Source organism: Sphaeramia orbicularis, chromosome 21, assembly GCF_902148855.1.
Source record: "Sphaeramia orbicularis chromosome 21, fSphaOr1.1, whole genome shotgun sequence".
In the NCBI taxonomy this organism is placed as follows: Eukaryota; Metazoa; Chordata; class Actinopteri; order Kurtiformes; family Apogonidae; genus Sphaeramia; species Sphaeramia orbicularis.
Genome location: NC_043977.1, coordinates 37,666,171 through 37,681,180, shown reverse-complemented (window position 1 = coordinate 37,681,180; position 15,010 = coordinate 37,666,171).

Here is a 15,010-nt window from a genome sequence, read left to right as displayed (position 1 = left end):
AAAATACTATTAAATAACAGAAAATAACCATCTCATAAAAATACGGTAATTTTCCATAATTAAAATACAGTTTTTTTGCCCTAACTTTACATGAGATTTTTTTTTTTTTTTTACTTTTTAATGTTTAATAAAGAATATTTACATGTATTAAAACAATCAAATTACCTATAAATATATATAAATTATTTTCAATGAGACTAAGTTGTACAATCCACTGATAAAAAACTGTATTTGGACAGTTTATCAGCGCTTATACATGTTATACATTATTCTGTTCTTGTACCATTACTTCATGGTACCTAACAAAGCAGGTCCAATCACTGTTCATGCAGAGGTGGACCTTACAGACCCTGTAGACCACATTGGACCTGAGATTGTTGACTCACTGTAACTGTTGCTGTCACTGTCTTGTAATGTGTGCGGAAATGACCAAAAATAGTCACTTGCCCAATAAAGGGTTAAGCAACTGTACGATTGCATTGTATAATAATTGATTCCAAGTAAAATTCTTGCAAAATGTAGTTTTAAAAAGTTTGCTTGAAATATGTTAGGAGATTTTTTCAAGTACGTAGGGAGAGACATTCGACCAGAGAATACACACATGTTCATTTATCAGAGAATACATGAGTTGCTTTGAACATACATTCACTTGTTCACTCATGTTTCTTTTCATGACTTCAGCAGCTATTAGTCAACATCAGCTGATTTTCATCACATAACTGTTGACTTTAGAAAATCTGAAGTGGTTCAACCCCTTGTGTGCAAATCCCATAAGTACGTTCAAGAAATTTGATAGATGATAGCAACCGATCATAACAGAAACATTCTAGCAAATGTCTGCAATGACAGACTGTTCTTTTACAATAATTTCAGTGTTTTATATAAACACAAAAAAAGATGTTATCTGCCAACGAAAGCAAATATGACCTAAAATGTGGGAGAAGCTGTGGTGTTTTGTCACAGTGTTCACACTGTAAAAAAAAAATCTATAATTTAACAGAATTTTCACCGTTTATTTTACAGATTTTTCCTGTATTTTTAAGATATGGGGAAATATCAAGTAAACGACAAAAATAGACTGGAAAATTTTACATGAAAAATGCAAAATACGAAGAACTATTTTAGAATAAATGTTGTTAAATCACTTAGAAAATGTTAAATATAGAGGAGACATAATTTAAATAAAGTAGCACTTTCACACTGTTTTGTTATGTTGATTAGATTTTTGGGGTTTTTCGTTTCTTGTTTTTCATTTGGTTGATTTCCCATTGTAGTAACATTCTAAGTGCCTTTCATGATGAAAAGAGGGAATACGTCCTGTAACTGTCAATATTAATGTCCATGTGTCACATAATGGAAATGGGTGATGTTTATTTTCTGTTGAATATGTTTAAAATAATACAAAATAAATAAATACAAAAAGTAGCACTGGGTCTCTATGGATTAAAGGTAAGGTAAAGGTAGATTCCTTAATATTAAACCTTTCCATTGAACAAATGTGCCTTTAAAATGTGCATTATACTGAATACATTACAACAGGTATATGAAAAATACCTATTAAACAAATCAATGATATACACTGAAAAAACAAAAACAAAAAAAAAAAAAATCTAATTTAACAGAAATTTCGGTTTATTTTACAGATTTTTCCTGTATTTTTAAGATACAGGAAAATATCAAGTAAATTACAAAATAGACTGTGATTTTACAGGTCAAATGTAAAATAACATGAAAAAACTAACTGTCAATAAACATAAAATTTCCATTTTTTAAAAGAAATGTTTACTTTTTTCACAGAAAAATACAGTTAAAATACATTTGCTAATGTATCATAATTTCACAAATATTTATTTTCTATTTATGAGATTAAACTGTTAATTTGAAGTTTAATACTGTAAAAAAAAAAAAAAAAAAACATAATAAAATGAGATAAAATTACTGACAATTAACCGTTAAAGAAGTATTTGTTCTGTAAGTTTAACAAGACTTGTTTGTTAAACTGACAAATATCTTGTTTCACAACAAAAATGTTGAATAAATGTATTTTTTGTGAATGTTTAACATGTCTAAGCACTGATAAACTGTCCAAATACAGTTTTTAGCAGTGGATTGTACAACTTAGTCTCACTGAAAATTATTTATACATATATTTATAGGTAATTTGATTGTTTTAATACATGTAAATATTCTTTATTAAACATTACAAAGTCAAAAAAAATATGCAAAATCTCATGTAAAGATAGGGCAAAAAATTATTTTAATTATGGAAAATCACCATATTTTTATGAGACGGTTATTTTCCGTTATTTTACAGTATTTTTTCAGCACCACTGCTGCCAGAATAATACTGTTTTTTTTTTTTTTACAGTGCACATTTTCTCGGATGCAATTGGACCTGAACTCCAGACAATGGACTAAAGGTGATTTTGCTTTTGACATTTGGGCCACAACGCGGTAAAGCAGAGACATTTTCTTTATTAAGAGATTAAACCATTTTATAGCTGAGAGTCGGGAGGTCAGAGTTGCCTCAACCTTCAATTAAAGAGACATGCTCCTGCAGCTCCGGGCCTTCAGGATATCAAGGCCAAGGTGGAAGGTTAAGAAATTGTCTCCTGCAGTCGGGTTTGCAGAGGTTTCACTCTGTGTCAGCAAATGTCACAGTCATATTCTCTGTGCACATTCGCAGCCTTCAGCCATCCTCCCTCTGCTGCGGTGCATGTCTGTCCTGACATTTACAAAATTGGCCTCTCTGAGGTTACACTCCTGCGACAAAAGTTTCAAAAGTGGAATGCATTTTGGCAGTTCACGCTCGTGTACCTGGATATGGAAAAAAATCAAACCCTGTCCAAAACGGCTCTGGCATTATGTATCAATCAAATGCAAGTTTGTACACTTTCAGTTTCCCATTGTTGGCCTGAAACGATCGAATGGGAGGGTTTTGTTTCTCTGTGGTTGCATCAGCTCGACTTTAATGAGACGGTGAAAGGTGCAGGCAGGGCAATGGACTGATATTGAAATCCTCATCAGACCCAGGAGTCAGGAGTCGCTGACTTGGAGGCTTTTTGTTGCTCTATATTGCTGAAGCACCGTTATTGCATTTCCCTCTGTAAGCCATATGGATGGGCTGCAAGCTCTCTCTGCCTGTCCCAGGGTGTCAGCTGAGCTTTCTCACTTTACTTTTGCCTGTTGATGAGATAACAGGTACTCCCACGGTAGCTGAGACGGCAGCATGTAGCAAGGACTTATGGGAAAACACGTCAGAGATCATTATGAGGGGCAGTGATATTTGGTTACATCAGACATAACAATCCAGGTTGATGAAGGAATAACTAGTATTCATTATCCTCATGCTTTTCAGTGTCATCAGACTGTCGTACTGATCAGAGAACATGAGTGTGTCGAGTAAATTTTAAGGCCGTTGGTGTTAAATGTCTTTAGTCTCTAAGGCAGTGTTTTTCAACCTTGGGGTTAGGACCTGGAATTCAAATGGGGTCACCTGAAATTTCTAGTAATTAAAAAAAAACTTACTGAAGTGGCAAGGTTTCACTGTAAAAGGATTGACGCTATTACAATGCAAACTGGTGCTGGTGGTGGATATACAGGGTGACACAAAAAAAAACGGAACTTTTTAACAATCCAATAAAACCAAGAGTGATGGAAGAAAAATATTTTATTCATAGTAATTGAAACCTTAAAACATGCCATTTAAGAAACAATGATGGAATTTTCAATTTTTTAAAAATTCCTTCCTGTAGATGGCGTCCTCCTGTACGAATGCATTCTTGAAATCTGCTGTTGAGATTCCTCATTGACCGCTGCAACATCTCAGCTGGGATACTGTGAATTTCATCCTGAATTCTCTGTTTTAACTCATCCAGAGTTCTTGGTCCAGTCGTGTACACTTTACTCTTGAGATAGCCCCACAAGAAAAAATCACAAACGGACAAATCTGGCGACCTAGGGGGCCAGGGAACGTTACCGAATCTTGAGATCACACAGTTACCGAACAATTCTCGCTCAGCCGCCAATGGTTACTAAAATGGGGGTGTGTTCACTTGCTCAAGGTCACTGTCTCGCAGTGCTGCCACTTGCTCATGTCTGCCAATACGCACTTCAAAAATTCCCATTTTTTTGGGTCACCCTGTAATTTTTAAAACATGAAAATTCCATCATTGTTTCTTAAATGGCATGTTTTAAGGTTTCAATTACTAGGAATAAAATATTTTTCTTCCATCACTCTTGGTTTTACTGGATTGTTGAAAAGTTCCAGTTTTTTGTGTCACCCTGTACATCTCTTACATGTTGGTCCCATATGAACCATCTCAGACTCTGAGAACCTGAAGGACTGGTCTTCTGCTGGTGCCCAGAGTCAGGACTAAACACGGTGAAGCTGCGTTTCAGTTCTATGCAGCTAAACCCTGGAACAGTCTTCCTGATGATATGAGACAGACCTCTACTGTGACAATGTTTAAGTCCAGGCTGAAAACAGCTGTGTTCAACTGAAAGGATTCTATCTGCTCTCTTCTGTATTACTTTATTTTAATTCATTATTATTATGTTTTATTGATTATGTTTTAATTGTGTGTTTTTAACCTGTGTCATTTCCATTTTTGTAAAGCACTGTGAATTGCCCTGTGTATGAATTGTGCTATACAAATAAATCTGCCTTGCCTAACAGGGGTCACACATTGAAAAATTTCAGTAGGGCAAAGTCTGTGTGAGTTTATAATATTTGAGCTAATTCATCTTTTTTCATATATTAACCCTTTCATGCATGAATTATAAAAAAAGTAACTTGACTTTTTAAAAATTGCTTAAAATAAGGCAAAAGTTGAAATGCATTCTTTTAAAAAATGGTTTTATTAAAAAGATGTGAGACCCAGGAAAGTACACATTTTGGCTTTTTCTTAATTAAATAATCGCTTATATTGGAAACATCATGACGCAACAGTTTTTCCGATACATTTTTTTTAAAACATTTTTTTTATGGAATGTCCTTTTTTTTTTTTTTTGCTTGTTTGTTTTGTTTAAAGCTGTGAAACTCATGTCCATAAATGTGGACAGTAAACCCATAGCTGAATCTTAGGAGGTTAACTTTATGAGATGACAGAGAAGTTCAAATTCTTAAACTAATTTGATACTTTTTTTCATTGTATTGCTTAGGGTCTATAGAGACTGCCCCCGTGTGGTTTGGAGAATATCGCCTTTAGAACCCTTTGGAAAGTGAGCTTAAACCATGTGTCCAGAATTGTGGACTTCATGCATGAAAGGGTTAACCAAAGTCTTTTTATTATGTACACTGTAAACTTACAAGAGGCAGGATACATCGTCCAGTCTCCGATGCGGTGGGATTCATTTTGCATATCAACAATCCGCCTCCTCCCTATTTAATAAGAAGGCGAAACAGTTCTAGTAACTGGGTTTTTCAAAGAGTAAAAGTGTTGAAAAAGAAATGTTGATACAATACATATTTCTGGTTCAGAAGCTGTCATTGCCAGTCAAAACACATTTTAGGATAACAGGATTTGGATTCACAGACAGGTCCAGACATTTAATCTGTCAGATACCTCTTGGGTGTCTGTAAGGCATCGTCACATCTCTCAGATTTCATCTTTGTAAATTCACACATAGCCATCATCACTCATGCAAGTATGTGCCAGATTTACTCTGATTAGCAGCATTTTCCAAGGTTATACAAAAAATAAAGTGTTAAAATTGCACACGTTGCTGGACATATGGTTATTAGACATCTGGGTGACACTTTACTTGAAGGTCTAGTTTATAATGCATTAAGCGCACATTCATAAGACATTATAATGCATTTATAATGCATTATAAAAGTCATTACAACAGTTTATGATCATGTACAACAACTTATACCAATGTTAATAAGGTATTCTAAGTGTAGGCATAATGTATTATAAATTCAGCTTTCATAATGTTTTATACATCCATACCAAAGTGACAACAGTGTTTGAAGGAAGAATCTCAGGTCCTGGGTTACAGAACACATTCTAACCATCATGACTCTAACCACACAGAGACACAGAGAACTGCTCTGACATGTAGTTTCTGAAACTGAATAATGCCTTATAAACATCAATAATAAGTTACAAGAGGACTGATGCTATTATAACACAAGTATGATGACTTACGAGCAGTATCTGCTGGATCTAAGTAAAATGTAAGTCAAAAATTATACATCAAAGTGTTCTTAATAACTCTTTATTTTGCAAAAACAAAACATTGAAAGAACAGAGACAGTAAATAGAAGTGTTACATGTTGCTTTATACATAAATAAAAAATAATGTGGCAGCTCTAAATCTTTGTTAATTCAAACACATACTTTTTTTTTGGTTTTTTTTTAATAAATATGAAATCCCTAAAATAGATGGCTATAGGGACCAGTGACAAAACCTAACAAAAGTTCCCCACCTAAAAAAAAATAATTTCCTTCATGCTGCTTTGGTATGGATGTATAAAACATTATGAAAGCTGAATTTATAATACATTATGCCTACACTTATAATACTTTATTAACCTTAGTATAAGTTGTTGTACATGATCGTAAACTGTCGTAATGACTTTTATAATGCATTATAAATGCATTATAATGTCTTATGAATGTGCGCTTAATGCATTATAAACTAGAGCTTCAAGTAAAGTGTTACCGAAATCTGGTTTATATATTTTGGGGGGGGGGGGGGGGGTACTCATTTAGCTTTTCTGGTTATACAATGTGACCTTGTAAGAGTCTACAGTGTGTGAACTACTATATCTCGAATCTATATAGACAATTTCTCAATGTAATCTGAGTATAGGGAAAGAGAAATGAATTGTAAAAATGGAAGAGATTACATTCTTCTAAACTAAAGGGAAAAAAAGATGGATTACTGCAGGTGGGAATTAACAGCAGCCAGTGAAATAAATTGGAGGGGGAGTGTCATGGAGGGTGTCAGGAAATAGTCAGAGGGAGAAAGGAGTAATCTGATTGCAATAGGACATTACTCTCTGCCCGTGTCCTGGAGGTAGAGCGGCGGTGTCCTCTCTTAAGTCCTCTTCCCATTAGGCCTCGCATCGTTTGGGAGATTAATAGAAGCTCACGCGTGAACACTGCCACATTTGTCAGCTGCCTCATCCGATAATATGGAGCTGCAGGCGTGCCTTCTCCTACATCCACTTTAAAAAGACCTTAAAAGGTCACAGTGGGAAATGTCGGAGGATGTACTGGTCCAAAAACACACACCAAAATAATGAAAAATAAAGGAAGGATTTGAGCCATGAGTTGTTTGTTTACCAGTGAGAGAAATATGAGAAAATAAAAACAAATCAGTGATAGAACCTCATTAACAGGATTACGCTTTTGTTGCAGAGACGTCACTGTTCTGTATAACCAAATCCCATCTGTTTCATCTGCGGTTTCATGTGAATTTGTTAAGAATTGCACAGAGTTTGTTTGATCATGCAATTGTGCTTCTACACATGCTGCATCCCAGAATCCATGGAGACGGTCACACATCCCAACAGATGTCAACAGAAAGAGAAACGAAAAAAAAAAGTCTGATCAAAGTCTGAAAAACCTCTCAGGGATAATTCATGCTCGACTGGGCTCGACGATAGCTCATGCCAGTATTTATTTCTCTGTTGACTTTGGGTATCATAGTGGATGTGGTGATGGCCAGTGGTGTTTGGCGCAACCTCAGGAGGAGGAGGAGGAGGAGGAGGAGGAGGAGGACGGCCATGTTTGTCCAGTCACGCCTGCAAACGGACTCACTGGCCTGGTGCCGTGGCCTTAAAGCTCTCCAGCTCCAGCTCTAAGAAGAGGCTTTTCCTACAAGACCGCTGCATTCACATTTACACAGACATATTTTATTTTGCAGAAAGTGGAAAAAAAAAATGCTGTAAAGCGGTGTTTTTCAACCTTGGGGTCAGGACCTCTCGTGGGGTTGCCTGGAATTCAAATGGGGTCGCCTGATATTTCAAGTAATTGATAAAAAAAAAAAAATTGCTAATAAAAAATAAATGGTGATTTGAGACAATCCCAATCCGTAAAAGACATGACAAACTGTGAAGCTGAAACCGAAGCACTGTGGTACTGTTTATCTTTTAAATGTTCATTGTGGTCGATTTCAGATGCTGCAGCTCTTTCATAATTCATAGTTTGAGTTCTTGTTTGTTCGGTATTAATCGTCAGCCTTGTAAATCCAAGCTGGACTGACTGTACATATCCTGACCAAGGAAAATAAAATTCTCACTTTGTGCAGTAATCTACACCTGACTTTTCTGCCTCCGACCATAATAACATACATTATATAGACTAAATGTCGTCTAAAATTAACATTTATCTGCAACATAGTGTAGCAAATTATTAAATGATCAAAAACAAATTAATTTTAGCAAAAAAATAAATAAAAAAAGGCTCCGTTTTGAATGTCTGGGGTCGCCAGAAATTTGTGATGTTAAAATGGGGTCATGAGCCAAAAAAGGTTGGAAACCACTGCTGTAAAGGTTAAGGATAAACAGCTTATCTCCTCTAAAACACACGTTGTTGTGTAATTAGCAGATTTATTAACAGACTTTTTTCCATCTATTCCTTTTCAAGCAAATTTTTGACAAAACAATGAGCAACAATGTAAAGATATACTAGTTTAGCATAGCTATACGTATCTCTACACTTACGTCGCATTTCCACTATGTGGTACTGACTCGACTCGACTCGACATTTTTGCATTTCCATTATGTAAAAGAACCTGGAATCTGGTAATTTTTTTTTAGTACTTGCTCTGACGAGGTTCCAAAACAGGTGTAGAGATACTAAAATGTGACATGTAAACACTGCAGACCACTGATTGGTCAGAATTAATCTTACGTCATCAATGCATGACACGTCATTTAAAAACAAAACAACAAAAAAAACAGATTTGGTTTACAGTAAATATACCGGTAGGCTAATCTGGGGCCCAAATAAACATGACAAATTCATGGGGCCCAGCATTTGTGGGGGGCCCATGGAGCAGAGGAGGGGGTCCAGTAGATATAGGCTAGAAGCTGTGGAAATTTTGCGAAAGATCTGCTGTATAAGAGAGGCATAGAAGTCGGGAATCGAATGTTGAAAGCATGTTAACTCTTTCCCTGCCAGAGCATTTTACAGTGGGTTGCTAGCCAGCGCCAGCCTTTTTGGTCATATTCACTAATCTTTGAAGGTTCACTGAAAATGTTGTGTTAGGAGTATGTGAACACTGAATACATCAAAAGAAAGAACAGAACTTCAACTTTTAAACACAAAAAACAATTTTATTCTATCTTCATTCATTCATGAGATGTAAACATTTGAATATTGGTCATTTTCAAGAAAAAAAAGAATTTTCAGCAAAAAAATGAGAAAATTCCAATTTTTTCAAAGATATTGAAGATATTGATCACTGGGTTACTGGTGATTCCAGTGTGAAAACTTTACACCCAGTCCTTCATTTTTCCCGAAAAAGCTGCTTAATTTTTTGTTTTTTGGACTAAGGAAAATACAGTACAGTATAACAGTGAAAACGCGGATTGACGGAAAATCTCGTCATTGGAGGATTAACTTGCTTGGATTCTTGTGCTCTTCTACAGTGGTAACACTATGCAACATTAGCTACTGTGAGTGTATATGTGATGTCAGTTAACCAAGTGAGTACAGACTTTAAAACAAATACACCAGTGGCGATTTCTCATAGGCTGCAAGGGAAGCCCGGCTTCCCCTAAAATTACGTAAACTAAATGGTCAAATATGTACGGTTGTGTTGACATTTCATTGACTACAAATGTATTAGAACACGTTCATCTCACAGACGAGTTTGTTCAGAATCAGCTTTATCACAAATCAACAGACTCGATGTTGTTCACTTCTCATACATTCCCGTTTTCTCATACGATCTCTGCTCACTGCATTTGCCCGTAGATGCTCAGCGTCCATGCACTTCAATGGGACTGAGTGGAACAGTTTTTTTCATTGCCTCAAAACTGGACGGTAATTGGATAAATGCCACGATGTTGTCCCACCCCTGGATGCCCGGCATCTCTGGGGGTGAATGGAGCTGTGGGTGGAGCTCAGCCGGGTTGGACGCTGGGCTTCCACGTGCTGATTGGAGGATCAATCAAAAGGCTGAATCCTGTTTGATTGACAGCTAGTTTGAGATCTACTCCTTCACTTGACAGAGTTCAGTTTAATATTGTCGCGCATTCTGCTGTGAAATCGAGAGAGAAACCACTACGAAATTACTTGTTCATTTCTTGCACTGTAAATAAAACACACTCATTGTACTTCCGTGTTTTAATTTAACATAATTTCAGCATTTCCTTGTTTACTTAATACGATAAGGTCACCGACCATTTTCTTAAAAAGGAACGGAGGGACGAATTTATGTTTAAATAACTTGACTTTTTTTTTTATTTTTATTTTTTTTATGTAAGCCGACAATGAGCTTCCCCTCTCTGAAAGACGAGCAGCCGCTACTGAAATACACAATGTACAAATTTTACAAGTTGCAACTCCAAGTAAAATTCACGCAATTAGATTTTAGGACCAAATAAGGTTTCTGAAGTGGCTTGTGGTGATGGCTAATGGTATTGATGTAACCTCTAGAGGAGAACAGCCATGTTTGTTCAGACATGCCTGTAAATAAACCCATTGGCCTACAGCCCTGGATTTAAAACTCTCCAGCTTTTGCCCGTATCGGTTTTGCTCCCTCTCCGTTCAGTAACAACTCAGAAACAATATATTTGCAGAGATATTTACGGACTCAAACAAGGTACCACGAGGTCAGTACGAGGTTGTTGTTTACCGTCACTACCGCCGCCATGACGATGGACGGCGTCTGCTGGAGTCCAAGGAAACACGGCAAAGCAGGAAGGAGAAATTTCCCATTAACTCTGAAAATTGGTACAAGCTGTGCTGCCACACAATCCAATCACCTTTCTTATTTTACTGACCACCCAGCCTGATACATGCTAGGTACTCAGAGCTACTTTGTTTTTAGATCCACCATTACACATCCCAAGAACAAGCTCATGCTATTTCCTTCCTCTTCCTAAACAGGTTTGGCTTTGATTCTATTTTCATGGGTTACAAGACAGAGGAAGATGGATATTTTAGAAAAAGAAACATAGTTGAGACTGTGTTTACATATATTAGTGCATTCAAACTGCAAGCAGGATATAAAAATGTCATGTTTTGTTTCACTTTTCAGCATGTTTCACTCTTCGCATGTTGGTGATATCAACAATATTCACTACTAATGGTCAGTGGCGGCTCATCAATAGAGGGCGCTAAAGGGGCCGCCCCACCTTTCTCATATAAAGACGATGATAGGAATCACATAAAATAATTGTACAAAAACATGAATGTTTAACCCTTTCATGCATAGTGCACAGCTATTCAAAAGCCGTTCTCTTGTATGTTTATGGGTTTTGACGTTTTAGTTGCCAACACAGTGGGACACTTGTACATGATCCCATACACTGTCACCTATTGGCCAGTCATGGGAAGTGCTTTTTTTGTTTTTTTGTGTTTTTTTTTTTTTTTTTTTACTCATAACCAAGATGGCTGACAGGAAGTCAGAAATGCTGAACATCCCAGGAATATCTTGTAAATCCCTCTATAACAGGAAACCCCTGAAGGTAGAAAAAATATGCTTGCATCAGGGGTGTCAAACTCATTTTCTCTCAGGGGCCACATTCAGCCCAATTTGATCTCCAGTGGGCCGGGCCAGTAAAATAATAGCATTTTAGCCTATAAATAATGACAACTCCAAATTTTTTAGTGCAACAAATAACATTAAATGATGAAACTATTTCTATCCAAAACAAAAAAGATGTAAATAACTGGAAAAAACTGAAATTTCTGAAGAAAAATAAGTACAATTTTATCAATATGAACTTGAACTCAACTTGATTTGTACATGTGCATTACAGATCAGATCTACCAGGACAAAAAATAGGCAGAATATTGTTAAAATTGCACTTATTTTTCTTTAGACATTCCAGGTTGTTCATATTTTTTCAGGTTATTGACATTTTATTGTTAAAGGATATCAGAATTTAATGTTCTTTGCAATAAATCAAAGAGAAAAAAATGCTGTCGCCATTATTTATAGGCATAATGTCATATTATTTTTTCACATTAAACCAAGAAGAACATTTGGAGTCATTATTTCTAGGTTATTATGCTATTATTTTTTAGTTTGATGCCCTTGACTGTTAATATCTTCAGGGTAATTTTTGTATTTTGCACTTTGTAAATTCATCTCTCGGGCCAGATTGGAACCTTTGGCGGGCCGGTTTTGGCCCCCGGGCCGCATGTTTAACACCTGTGATCTAAGAGTTAATGTCACTGTTAAAAATTCCAAATATTTATTTTATATTGGAAGAAATTTGCAATTAATCATGTCCACTAAATTGACGCTATGCATCACTGGCAGTATTTCAACTGCAAGTCATACCATTAGTGAAACTTTACTGTTCTTGTGTTATGGAAGAAGAATACTCTACTAATTCGTCTTAAAAAAAGAAGGGTCAGTTCAAGCGTTCAGTGTCAAAGACATCACTTTATTTGGAGCTCCATAGAAAGAGATATCACTCAGACAAAAGACTGAGACGGTCTGAACCCAAAAATACAAATCACAATGTAGTCTTCTGTCTCCCATGAGAAAATTATGATGTGTCGAAAGTGTTTTGGTTATTGTCAGGAACTTAGAGATAAGACCCCTGTGAGAAACGCTGGTTTGGCCTTCTACTCTGGACACAACACAAAACAGGTCAAAACTGCTCTATAATACACAGTGACATGAATATATCTGAAACAGAGTTAGAAGCCTATATGAGATATGAAATATATGAAAATATATATGAATATATATGGATATAAGTAATTTTCCCATTACACTTGTTAAATTGATTGATCTGCAGTAACATGTTTTAGTGCAAATCAATTGCTTTTTGTTCTTAGAGTTTAATTAACAGTTTTGATTTTTTTTTTTTTTGCATAATATCTTAATTAAGTGAGTAACAACTAGTATTAGAATATGTTAAAATGTGAGAAAACATCAGATTAGGAGCATTAAAAATGTTTAATTGCATAGTCTTCCCACAGTATATCATTTTCTGTTATCGTTAAATACACATTTCTTTGCTTCAAAAGTTAAACGTATGGTGGACATTTTGTAACGCCATGAAAAATAGGTTCATAAATAAAATATTAAAATTGCAATTACATTGTTTTACATGCCTAAAGGGAATAAAAACACTCCAGAGAAAGGTCTTGACTAAGGTTCTCATAATTCATGCATGTAAGGGTTAAATAAATACATTATACAGCCTGTAAGTAAGGTGTATTCTACATTCAAGTGGCGTTTCAAAATGTTTTCAGTCGTTTAATGTGCAGTCAAGTCATGTGTTTCCTGTTGGGGGCGCAAAAATCTGCCACCCGAGGTCTTTCCCCTTTCCATATAGACATATATAAACCAGGGGTGCCCACAGTTTTTTGGCCTGTGAGCTACTTTTAAAATGAACAAAACAAAATGTACATCCACTAAATATTAATATATACATCAGCGATAGCACAGCGGGTAATACTAACACTAACATTAATGGCTCCGATGCAGGAGCTGTAATAACAATAGCATTTAGCCCATAAGCTAACTTGTATTTTTTTTAATACCATGTGATCTACCCGCCTTACCTTCACCCCTGGTCTTAATGCATTGTTCATACTATCAGTTCAAAAGGCACTTGTCAGGGACATGCCTGACTTTAACAATAGAGTCATGGAATAAATTGTGTAACCCTATAACACCAAACGTATCATATTTGATACATGAGTTTTGAAGCTGTCTACATGATCAGTGTGACTTTTTTTTCTTGAAAAACCTGATGTATACAATTAGATACATGCAATACACAGATAATCCACTAGGGGGGGAGGAGTTTGTTCACCAGAGGCCCTTCCAGTGACACTACAGGGGTTGGACAAAATAATGGAAACACCTTCTATGATGCCACAATGTTACGTGTTTCCATTATTTTGTCCTACCCCAGTACAAGATTGTCATTAATGAGGAAGGAGGCAGAACTTTGCCAATTTTGAAAAGGAATTACCATTCTTTTTAGACACCACCAAAACTTAATCTTTTGTCCCTTGTGCCAGAATCAACATTTCCTGAAAATTTCATCAACCCCCCCCCCCCCCCACACACACACACACACATACACACACACACACAAAAATTAACCACCAAAATTTCATAATTTGTTCCTTGTGCCAGTATCAACGTTTCCTGAAAATTTCATCAAAATCCTTCCATAACTTTTTGAGCTATCTTGCTAATAACAGACAAACACCAAAAAAAGCCCCCCCGATCACCACAAGAATTTAGTCAGTATCAATATTTCCTGAAAATTTCATCCAAATCCATCCATAACTTTTTCAGTTATTTTGCTAACAGACAAACAAACAGACAAACAAATCCCGATAAAAACATATGGGTTGAATGGGTGTTGGCTTCTTCCTACTCCCTTTTAGGCACAACAGTTGTTCTTTTCTCTATTATTCTTTTTCTTTTTTTTTGTTTTGTTTTATTTTTTTTCCCCTATGTTTTGTATTATGTTTGTGTCTGAAATAAACTAAACTCCCACAAATACATATCCACTTACATCGTACAGAAAACTAACTGTCCAGACCTTTCTAGCACTAACATTTGTATATAGTACATTTTGAGCACTTTTGTTAAAGGTTTGAGTAGTGTGTAAAAGTGAAAACATGTACACCCACTGAAGTAAGTGTGGTAGTGTGTCCCATTTGTTTTAATCTATAACTTCACTATTAGATGCCGATAAATAACACACACTGAAACCTTTTAAAACTAAATCACAAATTGGAGAAATTTGCTTCATACTGGGAAAACTGGGTCAACTATGTCACACCCTATAGGCCTGATTTTGTTTTCAAAAATTAGTGATTGTGCTGAATGGAAAAGA